Source organism: Hoplias malabaricus, chromosome 6 (assembly GCF_029633855.1).
Source record: "Hoplias malabaricus isolate fHopMal1 chromosome 6, fHopMal1.hap1, whole genome shotgun sequence".
Classification (NCBI taxonomy): Eukaryota; Metazoa; Chordata; class Actinopteri; order Characiformes; family Erythrinidae; genus Hoplias; species Hoplias malabaricus.
This window is the reverse complement of record NC_089805.1, coordinates 51,211,321-51,229,984: the sequence shown is the minus strand read 5'-3', so window position 1 is coordinate 51,229,984 and position 18,664 is coordinate 51,211,321. Positions and strand designations below refer to the sequence as shown.

Genomic DNA, 18,664 nt, shown 5'->3' with positions numbered 1-18,664 from the left:
CAAGGCCTTCTTTGAACCGGACAGTACACTCTGAACAGGGCAAGGGACTCTTAGAAGGAGAGTGTTTATAAAAGGCTAAACAGTCAGTAATCTGTAGAGTAGGATTTGCAGTATGTTGGCTGGGTGGATGGCAGGGTCATGTGACGGGGATTCTTGGTAGTGAAGTTTTTGAGATCAGGGTTCAGAATGGGTTCAGCGGAAGACATGACAAACATATTTATGAGTAGCAACAAAGTTAAAGTATAACCACAAATGTATTCATACAGTAGTGAATAAAACATAGAAAACTAGTAAAAAATAAACAAATGTGAGAAATTAGGGCCCTGAGTAAAACACTGTCAAACAGATGAAATCAGAATAAACACAAGTAATAAATATTAAAGAAATAAAATAAAAAAACAATACTTAACACAATGAATAAATAAAATGATAAAGGTCGGTGGAGTGGGTTTGGGGAAATGAAGGTCACTGGTACAATCCCCACAACCCACAGGAAAATTGGTGGCAGTGGGAGTGAAGGAACAGCGCTGTCTCCTCCCTCAACATCCACGGCTGAGGATGCCCTTCAACAGGACACAACCACCCAACTGCTCCACGGATGCTGGAGATGAGAGACCCCTGCTATGGGTGTGTGTTCACTGTTCCTAGTGTGTGTGTGTGTGTGTGTGACACATTTCATTGTACAATGACAAATAATTGTACATGAACATTAAATGGAACAAGTCAGAATACAGAAGTGAAACAGATTGTAGCTGAGGGGGTTAGAGGTGTAATAAGTGATCTAGAGTCAGTGTGAGTCTGAGTGGAGGTGGTTAGAGGTGTAATAACTGATCTAGAGTCAGTGTGAGTGTGAGTGGAGGTGGTTAGAGGTGTAATAACGGATCTAGAGTCAGTGTGAGTGTGAGTGGAGGTGGTTAGAGGTGTAATAACTGATCTAGAGTCAGTGTGAGTGTGAGTGGAGGTGGTTAGAGGTGTAATAACTGATCTAGAGTCAGTGTTAGTGTGAGTGGAGGTGGTTAGAGGTGTAATAACGGATCTAGAGTCAGTGTGAGTGTGAGTGGAGGTGGTTAGAGGTGTAATAACGGATCTAGTGTCAGTGTGAGTCTGAGTGGAGGTGGTTAGAGGTGTAATAACTGATCTAGAGTCAGTGTGAGTCTGAGTGGAGGTGGTTAGAGGTGTAATAACGGATCTAGTGTCAGTGTGAGTCTGAGTGGAGGTGGTTAGAGGTGTAATAACTGATCTAGAGTCAGTGTGAGTGTGAGTGGAGGTGGTTAGAGGTGTAATAACGGATCTAGTGTCAGTGTGAGTCTGAGTGGAGGTGGTTAGAGGTGTAATAACTGATCTAGAGTCAGTGTGAGTCTGAGTGGAGGTGGTTAGAGGTGTAATAACGGATCTAGTGTCAGTGTGAGTCTGAGTGGAGGTGGTTAGAGGTGTAATAACTGATCTAGAGTCAGTGTGAGTGTGAGTGGAGGTGGTTAGAAGTGTAATAACTGATCTAGAGTCAGTGTGAGTGTGAGTGGAGGTGGTTAGAAGTGTAATAACTGATCTAGAGTCAGTGTGAGTCTGAATGGAGGTGGTTAGAGATGTACTAACTCATCTAGAGTCAGCGTGAGTCTGAGTGGAGGTGTTTAGAGGTGTAATGACTGATCTAGAGTCATCGTGAGTCTGAGTGGAGGTGTTTAGAGGTGTAATGACTGATCTAGAGTCAGCGTGAGTCTGAGTGGAGGTGTTTAGAGGTGTAATGACTCATCTAGAGTCAGCGTGAGTCTGAGTGGAGGTGTTTAGAGGTGTAATGACTGATCTAGAGTCAGTGTGAGTGTGAGTGGAGGTGGTTAGAAATGTAATAACTGATCTAGAGTCAGTGTGAGTCTGAGTGGAGGTGGTTAGAGATGTACTAACTCATCTAGAGTCAGTGTGAGTGTGAGTGGAGGTGTTTAGAGGTGTAATGACTCATCTAGAGTCAGCGTGAGTCTGAGTGGAGGTGTTTAGAGGTGTAATGACTGATCTAGAGTCATCGTGAGTCTGAGTGAAGGTGTTTAGAGGTGTAATGACTGATCTAGAGTCAGCGTGAGTCTGAGTGGAGGTGTTTAGAGGTGTAATGACTCATCTAGAGTCAGCGTGAGTCTGAGTGGAGGTGTTTAGAGGTGTAATGACTGATCTAGAGTCATCGTGAGTCTGAGTGGAGGTGTTTAGAGGTGTAATGACTGATCTAGAGTCATCGTGAGTCTGAGTGGAGGTGTTTAGAGGTGTAATGACTGATCTAGAGTCAGTGTGAGTGGAGGTGGTTAGAGGTGTAATAACTGATCTAGAGTCAGTATGAGTCTGAGTGGAGGTGGTTAGAGGTGTAATTACTGATCTAGAGTCAGCGTGTGTCTGAGTGGAGGTGTTTAAAGGTGTAATAACTGATCTAGAGTCAGTGTGAGTAGAGGTGGTTAGAGGTGTAATAACTGATCTAGAGTCAGCGTGAGCCTGAGTGGAGGTGTTTAGAGGTGTAATGACTGATCTAGAGTCAGCGTGAGTCTGAGTGGAGGTGTTTAGAGGTGTAATAACTGATCTAGAGTCAGTGTGAGTGGAGGTGGTTAGAGGTGTAATAACTGATCTAGAGTCAGTATGAGTCTGAGTGGAGGTGATTAGAGATGTAATAACTGATCTTGAGTCAGTGTGATTGTGAGTGGAGGTGATTAGAGGAGTTTAAAATGGTGGAGTGACACCAGCGAGTGAAGTGTGATAGATTCCTTTAATAAATTCCAGATCACTGCTGCAATGCAGCTAAAGCAGATTTTAGATGAGGATGTTGATGTTGCACTATTCTTGCTCCATAGGAGGGTAATATTGACTCATTTGTGCTGTTTCAGATCATTTAAGGTGGAAGTGTCTGGAAACCAAGGAGACGGCTAACTGCATTACTGACATTACTGACTATATATATATATATATTCATTCATTATCTGTAACCGCTTATCAAGTTCAGGGTTGCGGTGGGTCCAGAGCCTACCTGGAATCATTGGGTGCAAGGCGGGAATACACCCTGGAGGGAGTGTCAGTCGTTCACAGGGCAACACACACACACACACCTACAGACACTTTTGAGTCTCAGACACAGGGAGAACACACCACACCCCTCACAGACATTCACCCGGAGTGGGAATCGAACCCACAACCTCCAGGTCCCTGGAGCTGTGTGACTGTGACACTACATGCTGCGCCGCCGTGCTGCCCCTATATATATATTTATTATAGCTTTTTTATAATTAATTTTAAGCTGAAATTTAAGTGCTATGAACTGTATATTTAAAGTAACTAATGAGATTATTATTTATTAATGCCTGAGATAATCATAGAGAAGGGAAAGTTCATGTTTAAATTTTCAGTCAGAAACCAGCTCTCTATGTTTGAAAAGGTTGCTAAGGTGTTGCTAGGTGGTTTTTTAAGGCCATTGCTAGACAGGTGATAGCTAAGACGCTGTGAAGCTGTTATAGCAGCCCTGGATATCTGTTTACTATCCAGTTACTATGGTAACTAAGTAGTTGCTAGACTGTTGCTAGGCGGTTGCTAGTTTATCCCATGTGGTAAAGCATCCCAAGTGGTTAAAGTTGTTGCTATACAATTGCTATGGTATCTAAGGCACTGCAAGGTTTTTTTCATGGTTGTTGCTCTCTTACTCCATGTGGTTGCTAAGACATTGTCTTGCTATAGTATAGGAGTGCTACAAAATGGCTGACACCAAGAACTGAATTATTTCTTTGATCCCTGCCCTGTGTCCAATGGGGTCGCTGTATCCTATTCAGTATGTAGTGCACTATTTTGGGGTTCTGCCATTTTGTAGCAGTGTCCGAAATCATAGTGGACCATTTTCAGTGCACTTTCAATCCCACAAAGCACTGCAAAGAGTAGTGTGCAACGCATGTACACTAACAGATATCAGATTACCCATAATCCACTATGTTGATTGGTAAACAGCCCACATGAGGTAGTGTCTAAAATGGCTCCCTATTCCCTATGTTATTCACTATATAGTGCACGATTATAGGGAACTGGATTCAGGAGGGTTAGGGTTAGGGTTAACAGTGTGTGTAACCAATCACGATGATCCTCTCCTGTTCACTGGTAGCCAATTAAAGTGGTTCTTCCTCTAAGCAGCGCTGCCCCTGTGTCTGAGTAAAGCACAGTGATCCCTTTACCAGTGTGTGTTTACAGTGAGCGTCAGAGCAGTAAGATCAAGCTCATGTCCCATGCCCGGGCACTGTTACTGTAGAGATGGTCCTGCTGTTTGTCCATGTGTTTGTGCAGACAACTGTCTGTGTTGTGAACGTAACTGTTCACAGACTCGCCTCTGTGCTACTCTTGTGACTGGAGGCTTCCACTAGAGGGCAGACCAGAGAAAGGTGCGGGTAATTGCAGATTTAGCTCTGACACTGCCTTCTACAAAACCTTCCCCCATTGTGATGCTGCTGATCGCCTGCACCGCCCCCTAATGTTTATGCGTGTACTGCACCTTGCGTATGCATAGCATTTATTTTCCAAGGACGTGAACAACTGACACAAGAAACAGACACATGGTATGCGAGGGAGCCATGATGCATACACAAACGCGTAGTTAACAGCAGGTATGTCTCTACACTTAGTGCTCACACTAATGCGTACTCTGCCTGGGTCCACCTCGTTCCAGCCGCTAGTTACAGTGCTCTCACACTACTTAAGTCAGGTTCTACTGTCTCTAACAACGCATGTTTTATGCTGGAATTATTCTGGTGCAGCAGCTTTCAGGGCCCTCCAAAAAAGTCTTCCTTGTGTTGTGACTGGACTCACAGCGTTTCTGAACATGATGGATGTGTTTTTTACTTTTAATGTATGTCACTGAAAAATGAAATAGAAAACTTATCTCCATTTTCCGACTGCATTTTTGGGGAAACAGAGACACTAGCGTTAATGCTACTGAGCATTAACTGACTGACTCTGGAGTTACAGCTGGTTATGACACCACAGCTGTGTTTGGTGGTAACTACGGCAGAGAGTTAACGTCCTCTGGTCCTGGACTAACGCTAATGAGACTACCTTTATGGGCCTTTCTCTCGATTCTGTGGTCTACACTTCTGGTCAGGATGGTGCTGTGTAAAGTCATTTCCATTTGGAGTGTTCCATTTATTTGCAACAGCGCACGTGCGTAACAAGTCTTTTTGTAGCGTGCCGCTTTTCACAAATTCTAAACAAAAACAGCCATTTTTGAGTCTTATAGAGAACAACTCTTACAGTGTAAACTGATAGAGATTGTACAGACCAGTGTATCGAGATATTGTGCATTATGTACAAGGCTCGATTTGAGGGAATCTGCTTTTAGAAAAGTGTCCATAGGCTAGCATCTTCAGTAGTGCATAAGTAACAGGGCTGGGTAAGTGCAGCTGCCACCTGTGTTATCTAGGTCATGGAGTTTTCTACACTTAAATAGTGCCTTTGTGTTTAATGTAATGTTTTGTATAATCATGCTAAAGACTATATAACCAAGTAACTGACTGTAAAAGAAATATTCCCATAATGTATCTAGTGGCCAATGTAGGGAATAGGGAGCCTGATGAGATTCAGCTGTACTGGTGCTATGCAGATTACATGCAGTTTGGAACCGCTGCAGGGTTTAAGGTGGAACAAGACAACGTCAACTTTGGCCTAAATATGAGCAGATGTTTTGTTGCTGGCTGTTAGAGATTACACCCACCAGAACATGGTTTATAATTTCATATGGTGTTGAGTATGTTTTGTGAGAGTGAATAAAAGCCTTTGTTAGTGAAGCTACGAGCAGAAAGACAAAATTCATTATGTGATGTACTAATACAAATTACATTCTGCCCCAAAGTCAAAACAGATATTTGGCAGTGCAGCTGCATACAGGTTCAGTTCAGCAGAAATAAAACCCTTTTTGTGAAGAGCATTACTATCAGTTTGACGCGGCAAACAATCCTTTACTGAAGAAAAATATGTATTCTGTTTGTGTAATACTTCTATATTATACAATTGATCTACTGAGCCATCTGAAAGCAGACTACTCCACTGGAGCAAAGCACAGAAAGTGGGAACAGAAGCCGTGGTGAATGCAAAACCAAGTCCAACTTGAAAGCTGCAGTTCATTGATGATACTTCACGTATTCCTAGTGCACTGCTGCTGGTTTAAAGGAGAAAGTATAGCAGTGCTTCTATGTGGTTACACAGTCCTTCATCAGCTGCTCATGTAAGCTGTGTCCAGTTTTCAGTAACCAGGAATATCTGTAGTGGTGCACAGCCAGGAGTGTAATGATTTTAAAATAATTATATCACTGCTGTACAGTGAAAAACGTGTATCCCTATCTTGTCTTATTTTTGGTTTTCTATATTGTTTTAACCCTTCAGCTGCTCCTCACCCTGCGTAGATAATTCAGGAAGAGTGGACCAATATAGAGATACTTTTTTTTTTCCTTTGGATAGTGACAATGACTGTATCCCACCAGCAGTGGGACTCTGTAGAGGTTTAATGTCATTTTTAGTTCTTCGTGAACTTGAGAAACCTTCTCCTTCACCTTACCTAAACGTATCTCAGTGTTAGAGTAGAATAAGGTGAAGGAGTATGTTACTCGTGAACTGAACAAAAGGTGTGGAAAAACAGAAGGTACTACAACAGCAGAAGAACAACCTGGGGTGTAGTTTAGTACCATACTTTGAAGATGTGCCTAAGTATCCTCCATAGGGAAGGATATATAGCCATGTGAAATAGTTACTGAAATATACCCCAGAACATTAAGAAACAACCACTGTAGTCTGTTCCTATTTTAATTTCATTTGAGCTTAATGCCACATGTAAAATGTGAATCCTCTGTGTATCTGCTGCTCTGAAGTCCCTCCCCCGTCTGCTCTGGGCGACTGCTGTAAAGTTCACACTCACTGACTTCACCCTCACGACTGAGACACTTTTACAAAGTCTTTAAACTGGACTTCAACAGTTTAAAAATATGTCTGAAACAAAGTCGGAAATTAATGCATTTCTTTTGTATAAAAATGATCAGATTTTATAAACTATGTTTTGGTTGAATTCCCCATAGAAACACATTCATGTTTAGAGCGCCCTCTGGTGTCTGACAAACCCAGAAGACAGTATAGAGTGGTGCTTCTCTCTGCACCAACCCTTCCTTCCTGTGTCTGAAAGTGAAGAGAGTGAGGTTTGTGAAGATCAGGAGCAGAGAAGAACTTTTAACCTACCTGAAGATTATAGATAATTCTGTGTGTGTGTGTGAGAGAGAGAGACTGCGTGTGTGTGTGAGAGTGTGAGAAAGAGACTGCGTGTGTGTGTGAGAGTGAGAGAGAGACTGCGTGTGTGTGTGAGAGTGAGAGAGAGACTGCGTGTGTGTGTGAGAGTGAGAGAGAGACTGCGTGTGAGTGTGAGAGTGAGAGAGAGACTGCGTGTGTGTGTGAGTGTGAGAGAGAGACTGCGTGTGAGTGTGAGAGTGAGAGAGAGACTGCGTGTGTGTGTGAGTGAGAGAGAGACTGCGTGTGTGTGTGAGTGTGAGAGAGAGACTGCGTGTGTGTGTGAGTGTGAGAGAGAGACTGCGTGTGTGTGTGAGAGAGAGAGACTGCATGTGTGTGAGTGTGAGAGAGAGACTGCATGTGTGTGTGCGTGAGAGAGAGAGAGAGAGAGACTGCATGTGTGTGTGTGTGTGTGTGTGAGAGAGAGACTGCGTGTGTGTGTGTGAGAGAGAGAGACTGCGTGTGTGTGTATGCGTGAGAGAGAGAGAGAGAGACTGCGTGTGTGTGTATGCGTGAGAGAGAGAGAGAGAGAGACTGCGTGTGTGTGTGTGTGTGTGCGTGAGAGAGAGAGAGAGAGAGACTGCATGTGTGTGTGTGTGTGTGAGAGAGAGAGACTGCGTGTGTGTGTGTGAGAGAGAGAGACTGCGTGTGTGTGTATGTGTGAGAGAGAGAGAGAGAGACTGCGTGTGTGTGTATGCGTGAGAGAGAGAGAGACTGCGTGTGTGTGTATGCGTGAGAGAGAGAGAGAGAGAGACTGCGTGTGTGTGTGTGAGAGAGAGAGACTGCATGTGTGTGTGCGTGAGAGAGAGAGAGAGAGACTGCATGTGTGTGTGTATGCGTGAGAGAGAGAGAGACTGCGTGTGTGTGTGTGTGAGAGAGAGACTGCGTGTGTGTGTATGCGTGAGAGAGAGAGAGAGAGACTGCGTGTGTGTGTGTGAGAGAGAGAGACTGCATGTGTGTGTGCGTGAGAGAGAGAGAGAGAGACTGCATGTGTGTGTGTGTGTGTGAGAGAGAGAGAGACTGCGTGTGTGTGTGAGAGAAAGAGACTGCGTGTGTGTGTATGCGTGAGAGAGAGAGAGAGAGAGACTGCATGTGTGTGTGTGTGTGTGAGAGAGAGAGAGACTGCGTGTGTGTGTGAGAGAGAGAGACTGCGTGTGTGTGTGTGTGAGAGAGACTGCGTGTGTGTGTATGCGTGAGAGAGAGAGAGAGAGAGAGAGAGAGACTGCGTGTGTGTGTATGCGTGAGAGAGAGAGAGAGACTGCGTGTGTGTGTGTGTGAGAGAGACTGCGTGTGTGTGTATGCGTGAGAGAGAGAGAGAGAGACTGCGTGTGTGTATGCGTGAGAGAGAGAGAGACTGCGTGTGTGTGTATGCGTGAGAGAGAGAGAGAGAGACTGCGTGTGTGTGTGTGTGCGTGAGAGAGAGAGAGAGAGACTGCGTGTGTGTGTATGCGTGAGAGAGAGAGAGAGAGAGAGACTGCATGTGTGTGTGTGTGTGTGTGTGTGAGAGAGAGAGACTGCGTGTGTGTGTGTGCGTGAGAGAGAGAGAGAGAGACTGCATGTGTGTGTGTGTGTGTGTGTGAGAGAGAGAGACTGCGTGTGTGTGTGTGTGAGAGAGAGACTGCGTGTGTGTGTGTGCGTGAGAGAGAGAGAGAGAGACTGCATGTGTGTGTGTGTGTGTGTGCGTGAGAGAGAGAGAGAGAGACTGCGTGTGTGTGTGTGCGTGAGAGAGAGAGAGAGAGACTGCGTGTGTGTGTGTGTGTGTGAGAGAGAGAGAGAGACTGCGTGTGTGTGTGTGTGTGAGAGAGAGAGACTGCGTGTGTGTGTGTGTGTGAGAGAGAGAGAGAGACTGCGTGTGTGTGTATGCGTGAGAGAGAGAGAGAGACTGCGTGTGTGTGTGTGTGAGAGAGACTGCGTGTGTGTGTATGCGTGAGAGAGAGAGAGAGAGAGACTGCATGTGTGTGTGTGTGTGTGTGCGTGAGAGAGAGAGAGAGAGACTGCGTGTGTGTGTGTGCGTGAGAGAGAGAGAGAGAGACTGCGTGTGTGTGTGTGTGTGTGAGAGAGAGAGACTGCGTGTGTGTGTGTGTGTGAGAGAGAGAGAGAGACTGCATGTGTGTGTGTGTGAAGATAAACAGTAAAACGAAGTAAATGAGGAACTTTAACTTACAGGATTACATATGTTTATCTTTAATTTAATTTAATTTGAACTTAAAGCTTACGTTATTTATTTAAAATATTAAATATTTGACTAATTGTATTATTTCAATAATTTATTTCATTATTTAACTATTTAAATATTTATCTCTTGCGCCTGTACTATGAAATAATTAAATCATCATCCGTCAGTGGGCGGGGCTAACTCAGAACCAGTCAGACTGATTGGCTAGATGGCAAAACTCGAGAGATCTGCCGCCTTGGTTTTAAATGAGACGTTTCAGAAGTTTAATACGGACGGCAACCAATAAATAAAATAGCGATAGGAAAGCCATGAGATGTTTAGGAATACGTTAATGGAAATACTGTAAATAAGAACTGGATCCAAACGTTTAGTAAAATTTTAGTTTCAACCCCAACCGAAATTCAGCATACTGCTTAAAATGTCTACAAACTCAAGTCTCATTTCAACATTATGTCAGCATTCACATTCAAAACAAAGTCCCTCAGTGTTTACTGCTGAAAATTGGTTGTGGTTAAATGTGACGTCACGCTCAGAATCCAGAATCCCACCGGGCGCCACAGCTGCAGGGAAAATCATTTGGAGCGGTTCAAATCAAAACACTGGAGAGTTCTAAACCGTCATTTGACTCCAGACGCTGTTTAAAGAGTAGCACTAGCGCTCGGACTCTCCGTTTACTCTCTTCTGGTACAAACTAAATGTTTAATATATAATAAACTTACAATATTATATAACGCCTGGTGATTAAAAATACCGTTATGTTGTCAAGGAAACATGGTTTGCCCCGGAGAGACGTGGTGGAGAAGACACTGATGATGAATATTTTGTATACCAGTGTTTGTGTGTGTGTGTGTGTGTGTAAGAGAGGGTTCATTTATTATCAGTACGTTATAAACTGATCAGCTATAACATTAAAACCACTCACAGGTGAGGTAAAGGCACTGATTATCTGATTAATATTTGCACATGTCTGATAATTGCCAAATCTGATCCACCTCACAATGTAACAAAGTAATGAGAGTCGGAGTCCAGAACAGTTTATTTAAAATGGTTCAGCACAACTGGTTTAATTTTATATGAAAATATTCATTCATCACTTTTTCTGCTGTTAACTGTTGAAATCCATCCTTTCCTATTTGTGCAACATCATAGGCCCAGCTTTAAGAAGGGAGTCCAGCAGACCCGGTGCTGTCTCTGTTCCGGTTCTGTCTGTGCTTGGCTCCTTGGACCCTGGAGCATTTAACACATTGCAGTGCCGGAGCCTCTCGCATTTCCTGTGTCTGGACGCTGTGTGTGGTTGTGTACCTCTGATAACTTTCTTCATACGAGACGAAGGAGCTCTTGCAAAGCGGGAACAAATCCAAAGGTATTTATCCCTCTGTGAGAGACTATAGAGAGAGTCAAATGGCACAAATGGAGGGATTCATTAAGTTTCATAGGCTGGGCTAATTGGCAAACCAAAACCATTGTATGACCTTCAATAATGTGTGATGAAAGGGAATTAATGTGTATGGAGTGTGTTGACTGAGATTAAAGGATTGGACTTGGCATTCATCCCTGGAAAGCACCCTTGAGAGGCTACCGGATCACCAAAGAATGAGCTTTTTCACAGCAGTTCACTCAAGGTGAAGTTCCGGATCTGAGGTAAAGCTCCTGGGACATCAGTCATCTCTGTAGTCAGGGAACCTGAGGGACTGTCTCTCTGGACGTATTGGCTGGGGTCTGGAGAGCGGCGACTCTTGGTTGATGAAGGATGAGTCACTCAAGCCTTTGAGGATGCCGACAGTTCCCAGTCTGGACTGTCTGGTTCTTCTGTGCTCTGTACGGCAGAGTCTGTGGTTTGGCGAATATCTCATTCCTGTGTGAATGCCAACGTCCGTGGTACTATAACTTCTGAAATATAAACTAGTCTGAGAAGTGTCTACTTTCTTGATGTGGAATCTTTTTGTGAGCAACAAAGAAACAGATGAATGAAATAAAATAAAATAAATGACAATTAACTGAAAAGTACTATTCCTGCAGAAGGTTCTATACTTAAAATGGAGTCAGTTCTTTTTGCATGTCTGTCATTTTTAAACGTTTCAGATCAAACAAATTTAAATAGTCAAAGACACCACAAGTAAACACTAAATGCAGTTTTTAAATGTAGGTTTTTATTATTAAGGGAGAAATCCAAACCTACATGGCCCTGTGTGAGTGTGTGCCCCCCTCAGTTAAAATAACTGGTTTATCACCTGAGTTCAATTTCTCTAGCCACACCCAGGTCGGATTATTGCCACACCTGTTCTCAACCAAGAAATCACTTAAATAGGACCTGCCTGACAAAGCCAAGTACACCAAAAGATCCTCAAAACTAGACTTCATACCAAGATCTAAAGAGATCCAGGAACAAATGAGAAAGTTTTGGGACTCCAGTGAACCACAGTGAGAGTCATTACGCCGACCACATTTACCCCAAGAGCGCAGCGACGACTCGTCCAAGAGTCACAACAGACCCCACAACTAAATCCAAAGAACTGCAGGCCTGACTCGCCTCAGTGTGTTTCCCATGTCCGGTCTCTGTGTGTGGTTGTGCATCTTTGACAACTTTCTTCATATAAGACGAACATATTTGCAGGAGCTCTTGCAAAACAGGAACAAATCCACAGGTGTTTATCCCTCTGTGAGAGACTATAGAGAGAGTACAATGGTCCAGACTCAGAGGAGGTTGAGTAAAGAATAAACACTTTTAGCTGCTGTGCTGTCTCCCCCATCTTTAGCAGAACCCTGCAGGAGAAACTGCAGTGAACGTGCAGCACTGTGTAAATGTCTTAGACACTTAAAATGATTATTATTTTAAATAATTTATCTTCTAAATAAGCGTAGTGCTTGTATATATTTATATATATTTATAAATACAAAAGAATAAATACAGAAAAAGGATTTTCCTTTCCAAAAAGTAGTAGCTGTGTTGTGAGCGAGTGAAGAACGTGTTTCCAGATGTTTCTCCTGATCGTATGGATTTGTTAAATCTACAGCCCATTCTCACACACTGGAATAGCAGGGTTGGGTTTATTTCCAAATAAATAGCTTCTTAAATCTCATTTTCTCTGAAGACTTTTTGAGTTCTACAGCCACAGGACTGGGGTGATCGATGTGGTGAGACCATTTCTTACTCTGCAGAATGAGCTGTGTGTGGCTGGTGCTACTAGAATTCAAGCAGCATTACTGATCTCAGACAGACCTGCTGTGAAATGTGAACCTATATGTTAATGTTAAGAGTCTGAATGAGCAATAAACGATAAAAGAATGCACAGAGAAAGGCAGGTGACATAAACATGTCTTCTCCAGGCTGAGTTCTCAGAGAAGTGTTAGTGATTATACAGTATCTGCTCAAACACAGGATCAGCACGTGATGACCACATGAATCGTGCAGTATGTTGAACTACCAAAATATAACATATGAGCAGAGGGTGAAGAGGGTGTAGGAACAGGAAGAACTACCAAATGTGTAAGACAGAAGAACCAGGCAGTCAGTTTGGGAGAGAGAAGAGCATGCTGGTCTAACAGATATATTCTAGCAGTTATCCCACTGTAAGTAGTGGGATAACTGACGAGACAGACACAGAGAGAACACACCACACTCCTCATAGACAGTCACCCGGAGGAAACCCACACAGATTTTTTGGAGCATGGAACTTGACCAACCATTAAAAACCTTTTAAAATTTTGGGATTTTTGATGCCATTTACTCAAGAACTTTAGAGTAACATCAGTTCATATTTCACAGGTACATAGTATGGAAAACACTGAACTGAGATCTGATGGTTGTATGGAGTACTTATTAGATACGACCATAAACGAGTCATAATTAAAAGCAATGGAAAATTATGGAGAATCTGGATGCCATTTACTCAACAGTTATACAGTAAAATCACTTAATATTTCATAGGTACATAGTATAGTAAGCACTTAACTGTTATCTGTTGGTTGTATGGACTACTTACCATTTTATGCAGCATGACATCTGTCAATTCATAAAAAATAATGGACAATTGTGGGGTTTTGGATGCCATTTATTTAAAAAATAACAGTAATCTCACATCATACTTCATAGGTACATTTATGGTGAACACTGAACTGATATCGTAAGAACAAGCTGGTTCCTTTAAAATGATGGGCTGTCAGGTTCTCATGCGCTTAAAATCGTTTAGACACAGCATTTTCATCGTCTTATTTCCCTCGTGTTTAAGAGACTTCAAAACAGACGCCACATGTTCCTCAGCCCCCACCCACACTTTACAGGGTGAATCTGATCCTGCTGTCACTGAGCTCTGAGAGTGAAACACCTAAAACCTGACCTTAAAACCCTAAACCCCACCATAACCCTAACCTAAAAGCCTAAACTTAATCCCTATACCATAACCCCAAATCCTAAAACCTTAATCCACCCAGTGCCACCAATTATCATTCAGTCACGATAAGCGTTTTCTCCTAAAACAACAGGAACCTAAAGGGTTAAATCACAGTTGGCTTGAAAATTGATAAAACACCTGAAAAAAGGACATGAACAATTACCTGAAAACACATTAATTACACATTACACATTAATTACACATTAATAACACATTAATTAATTGGATCAAACATTTTAAATTGATTTAATACTTAATTTCCTGTTTTAAATTTCACATTTACATGTTTTCCTCTTTTTCCTTTGTTTAATTAAATAATAGGTGAAAAGTGCCTTTTCCTTTTGTGTGGAGAGGAGCATTATTTGAATTTTCAAACGGACACAAGGGGGCGGGGCTTCTCCTGAGTTGATGAAGAGCTGCAGCTGAGGAGCTCCTCACTCTACAGTCAGATCTGCTCAGAGAGAGAGGCTCAGAAACACAGACAGTCACTCACTTCTCTTTCTCTCTCCTTTTTCAAAACTACTGCAGCTCTTTTAACCGCTTTATTTTACTACTTTACTATTACTTCACAAGAAAACACTGCTCTTACTGACTTTTATTTAGTTTCCCTCCATATTTGGGGAAAGTTAAACACTTCCTGTTGTGGAAGAGGCATTATTTAAATTTCCTGTCAGGGAAAGAGGAATTTATTTACATTTGGCGCTGGTACGGACCACGCCCGTAGAGGCTGAAACTCTAGAGGAGGTGAACTCAGAAGTCTTTGGAGAGGAGTAAAGGGCGGCTTATGAATGCGTTTGAAGCTGGACGCCCCCGTTGGATAAATGAATATGAGAAAAGGGTGGAGGCGGGAGCGAGTTTAAAACAGGAGGCTCGGTGGGTTTGATAAAGGCCGAACACGGCTCTGAATGTGGGGATCAACAGGAATGACCCAGCGCGGAGGAGAGAGCTGACGTCGTGAAGCAGTCGAATCGAGATCCGTCTCCTGAATTAATGAAGCGTGTTTGTCTGACGTGGAAATGACGTGAATTTGCGGGTTAATATACAGGGCTGAGAGGAGTTTGGGCGTGGACCTACTCCCAAAATTATTACACAACTTCAATTATTTTGATTTTCTTATCAATTAAGATTTTAACTTCCTATTTTTTTAATTCTCTTTCAAACTCATCATTTTTTCATCAATTCATTTTCTTTACAGTGTACAGTACTCACACAGTTTATGAATTTTACATTTACAGTCATTTTATATTATTTTTATTTAGAAAAGAACCTCAAACCAAAAATGTATTAGTTTCTTTGAACAAGTCTGTGTCTGATGAAGTTTATAATAAAAACCAAAACACTGCAACAACAACAGACTCGTACCCTAAAGAAATGTCTTATGGTCAACAACAGTGCACTGCACCAAAAGCCAAGAATCCTGAGATACCTTTTTAATTCTTGATCATATCTGGAGCAAATCTGAAGACTGTTTGATGTGATTTAAACCGGGTCACACACTGAGCCTGTATCTGCATCATGTAGTTCACTGTCTCCAGATACATCTCATGTTGTCTACACTTGATATAAAGTGTCTGAATATGCCCCCATGCCATATACTGAAATATAAGGACTTAATACTGAACTCAGTGATGTATCATCTCCTTTTGTCATTGAAACATACTGTGTACAGATTTAACACTAGGGGGATTTTTACTGATATTTAAAACAAATAATATATGCCCTCACACCATATACTGAAATATAAGGACTCAGTTTAACCCAGAATATGATCAAATCTGTAGCATTTCTGCTGCCCCAAATGTCCAAGAATCCAGGGATATTTTATTTTTCAGTTTTTCTGCAGTTACCCTGATCATATCTGGAGCGTGTGAAAATATGTCTGACATCCTTTAAGTCAAATATAATGAGCCAGTATAGTATACTGTCATATTTAATACACATGAAGTATCAGAGTACACCCTCCTGCCATACATTACAATATAAGGACTCAGTATTTAGAGAATATTACCAAATCTGCAGTAATCATCACTGTCAGCACTGTAGACTACTGTGTACAGTTATAACAGTAGATGAGATTTCTCTGTCTTTCCTGTCCGAGGCCACCTTTAAGTTCCTTTAGTCACTCCCTCCTCTCCCACTAATGAAAACTACGTCCCAAAGCTCCCAGAACACACACAGCTCCTGAACACAGTGCCCTGTGCACCACTGGAGCCTTGCTGTCCCACGCTGAAGTGCCTTTCCCTTAACCGTGCACTAGGCGGAGATAATGTGACTTTATATGAACTCTTTTCCAGGCTTAGTTTATATTTTCAGTGTAAGTTCTCTATGATTAAAGATTAAATATTGTTCCCTTCTTTAAAGGTAGGGATGGCGTGGGAGGTTAAGGTGAAGTCTGATGGACAACAGAAAGGTAAATAAAGAGAATGAGACATTAAATAAATAAATGTTTTCTCTCTCTCAGTGTTTTATTAAAGAGCCCTCATTGTCAGTGCAGCCCCCAGTCCCTGGTTCAGTGTCACTCATGGCGTCAGAACTGAGTGTCACATCAATATTACTCACGTCCTCATCTAAGTGTGTGTCCTGTTCCTCGTCCACCTCGCTGCCTGCGCTCTCCAGCGTCTGATGTGCTCTTCAGCGCACGCATGCGTAGTTCCCTTATGTGAAACGCTTCGTTTAGTCAGGGACCACGGTGTAGAAGCAGTCAGTGGTGGAGACGTCACGGCACATGCTGCGACAGGCCAGCTTTGTTTTTTTTAAATGTTAAATGAGAACGGGGACCACAGTCTGAGTAGAAACTGAGCAGTGCTCTGGTGACAAATTTGAAAGCTCCCCTCCCCCTCCAGAGCAGAAAACATGGAGTGGATGTCATTGTACTTCGTCCGATACAGAGATCCACAGCTTCCCATGACAACAAAATTGAGCTGTTTAACACACAATCATTAACAAATGAATCTCACCTTTTACAAGTCTCTGGAGTTAATGTGTCTGACAGAAACCTGCCAACTACCGGAGGTTTTCTCTGTCCTTAATGAAACCTGTCCTCCTATTGTTATTTTCAGAAAGCCTGCAGTACTGGCCCGGGGTGGAGGTCTCGCTGTGATTTATCGTAGTGAACTTTGCATTTACAAGTAAAAGCCCTTCTCCTGTGACAGTACTGCTCATCTACAGACTACTCAAACAGTAGAGAAGAGTTTTCACCTCTGAGGTGTACAGCCTTCTCTCAACACCCTGTAATTTCTCGGCTAGTGTGATATTACTGGGGGATTTTAACATTCATGTCGACACCCCTCCTGCCTCTCAGCAGTTGGACTTTTGCACTGGACTGTTTTAATCTCAGGAAACTTGATGTGTCCACACACACTAGGGCCACGCTCTTGATTTAGTCATTGCTGATTCCACCCGTCTGCAGACTTTAGCGTCCCGCTTCAGGCCCAACGTCATCTATTACGGAGTCAAACGAAACTCAGGTTACATTTAGAGCGGCTGGATGAGTAAAGAATGCTTTGTGTGTTTGTTTTAATAAAAAGTATGTTGTTATTAAATACTTAAACTCACCATCACCGTTGTGATGTCCACAAGCTATCCAGGCAGGAACACACACACACACACACACACACACACACAGGATATTTTTACTGGACATTGATAACTCATGCTTAATTATTGCACATAATTTTGCACATTTGGGACTCTCACTTTACAGGCTACAGTCTATTTCTGTAAGAGAGAGAATATGAGGCACTATATGTAACTTCATTTTGACAGGTCATTTGGACTAATCAGAGCGTGCCACGTCATCAAGCACCGCCCCCTTTTGGTATTGAAGTCCTGCCCCCTCGTCCAATTATAATCGTCTATTTGACAGGAAGTCCCGCCCTCTCTGTCAATCAGAAGCGTCTATTTGAGCGGAATTTCCCACCCTCGCTTTGACCAATCATAAACGTGTATTTTAACCGTAATTCCTGCCCTTTCTCCACACACACACACACACTGTTTGATAACAGGTACCGCCGTCACGACCTACAACACCCCCTATGGTCACGACCCACCTCTACCCCCCACAAACGGTCACGACCAACCCCTCTCTCACACACACTGTTTTATAACAGGTACCTCCGTCACGTCCTACCCTCTCAACGGTCACGACCCACCTCTGCCCCCACCACAAACGGTCACGACCAACCCTAGCCCCCCTCTCACACACACACCCACATAACAGGTACCGTCGTCACAACATACAACCCCATCCCCCAAACCTCCCACCCACCAAACGGTCACGAAACACACACACAAGATTAATTTAGGAATATTATTTTATATTTCATTTAAAAATATATATTTTATGTATTTATTTGTTTATTTTTATGTATTTTTTTTTTAGATTAAGAACAATGATACAAATTTCAGAATCCTTAAGGTAATTAATATATATATATATATATAATATGTATTTTATAATGCTATACATGAAATATTCATATCTCTTTAGTCAAGCATCCTAAACAGTTATGAACTGGAGATCAACTACTTGATCTCATCCACTAATGATGAAGCTCTTCCCCTGTAAGTAAAGTACATTCATTCATTCATTCATTCATTATCTGTAGCCCTTATCCAGTTCAGGGTCGCGGTGAGCCCAGAGCCTACCTGGAATCATTGGGCACAAGGCGGGAATACACCCTGGAGGGGGCGCCAGTCCTTCACAGGGCAACACAGACACACACACACATTCACTCACACACTCACACCTACGGACACTTTTGAGTCGCCAGTCCACCTACCAACGTGTGTTTTTGGACTGTGGGAGGAAACCGGAGCACCCAGAGGAAAT

General features: G+C 42.6%; 1 protein-coding gene across 1 annotated transcript in view; it reads left to right on the top strand.

The window, feature by feature from the left end:
• The window catches only part of LOC136699895 (stonustoxin subunit beta-like), a 457,886-nt gene that overhangs the window by 68,855 nt on the left and 370,367 nt on the right, over nucleotides 1–18,664 (top strand). The window lies entirely within an intron of this gene.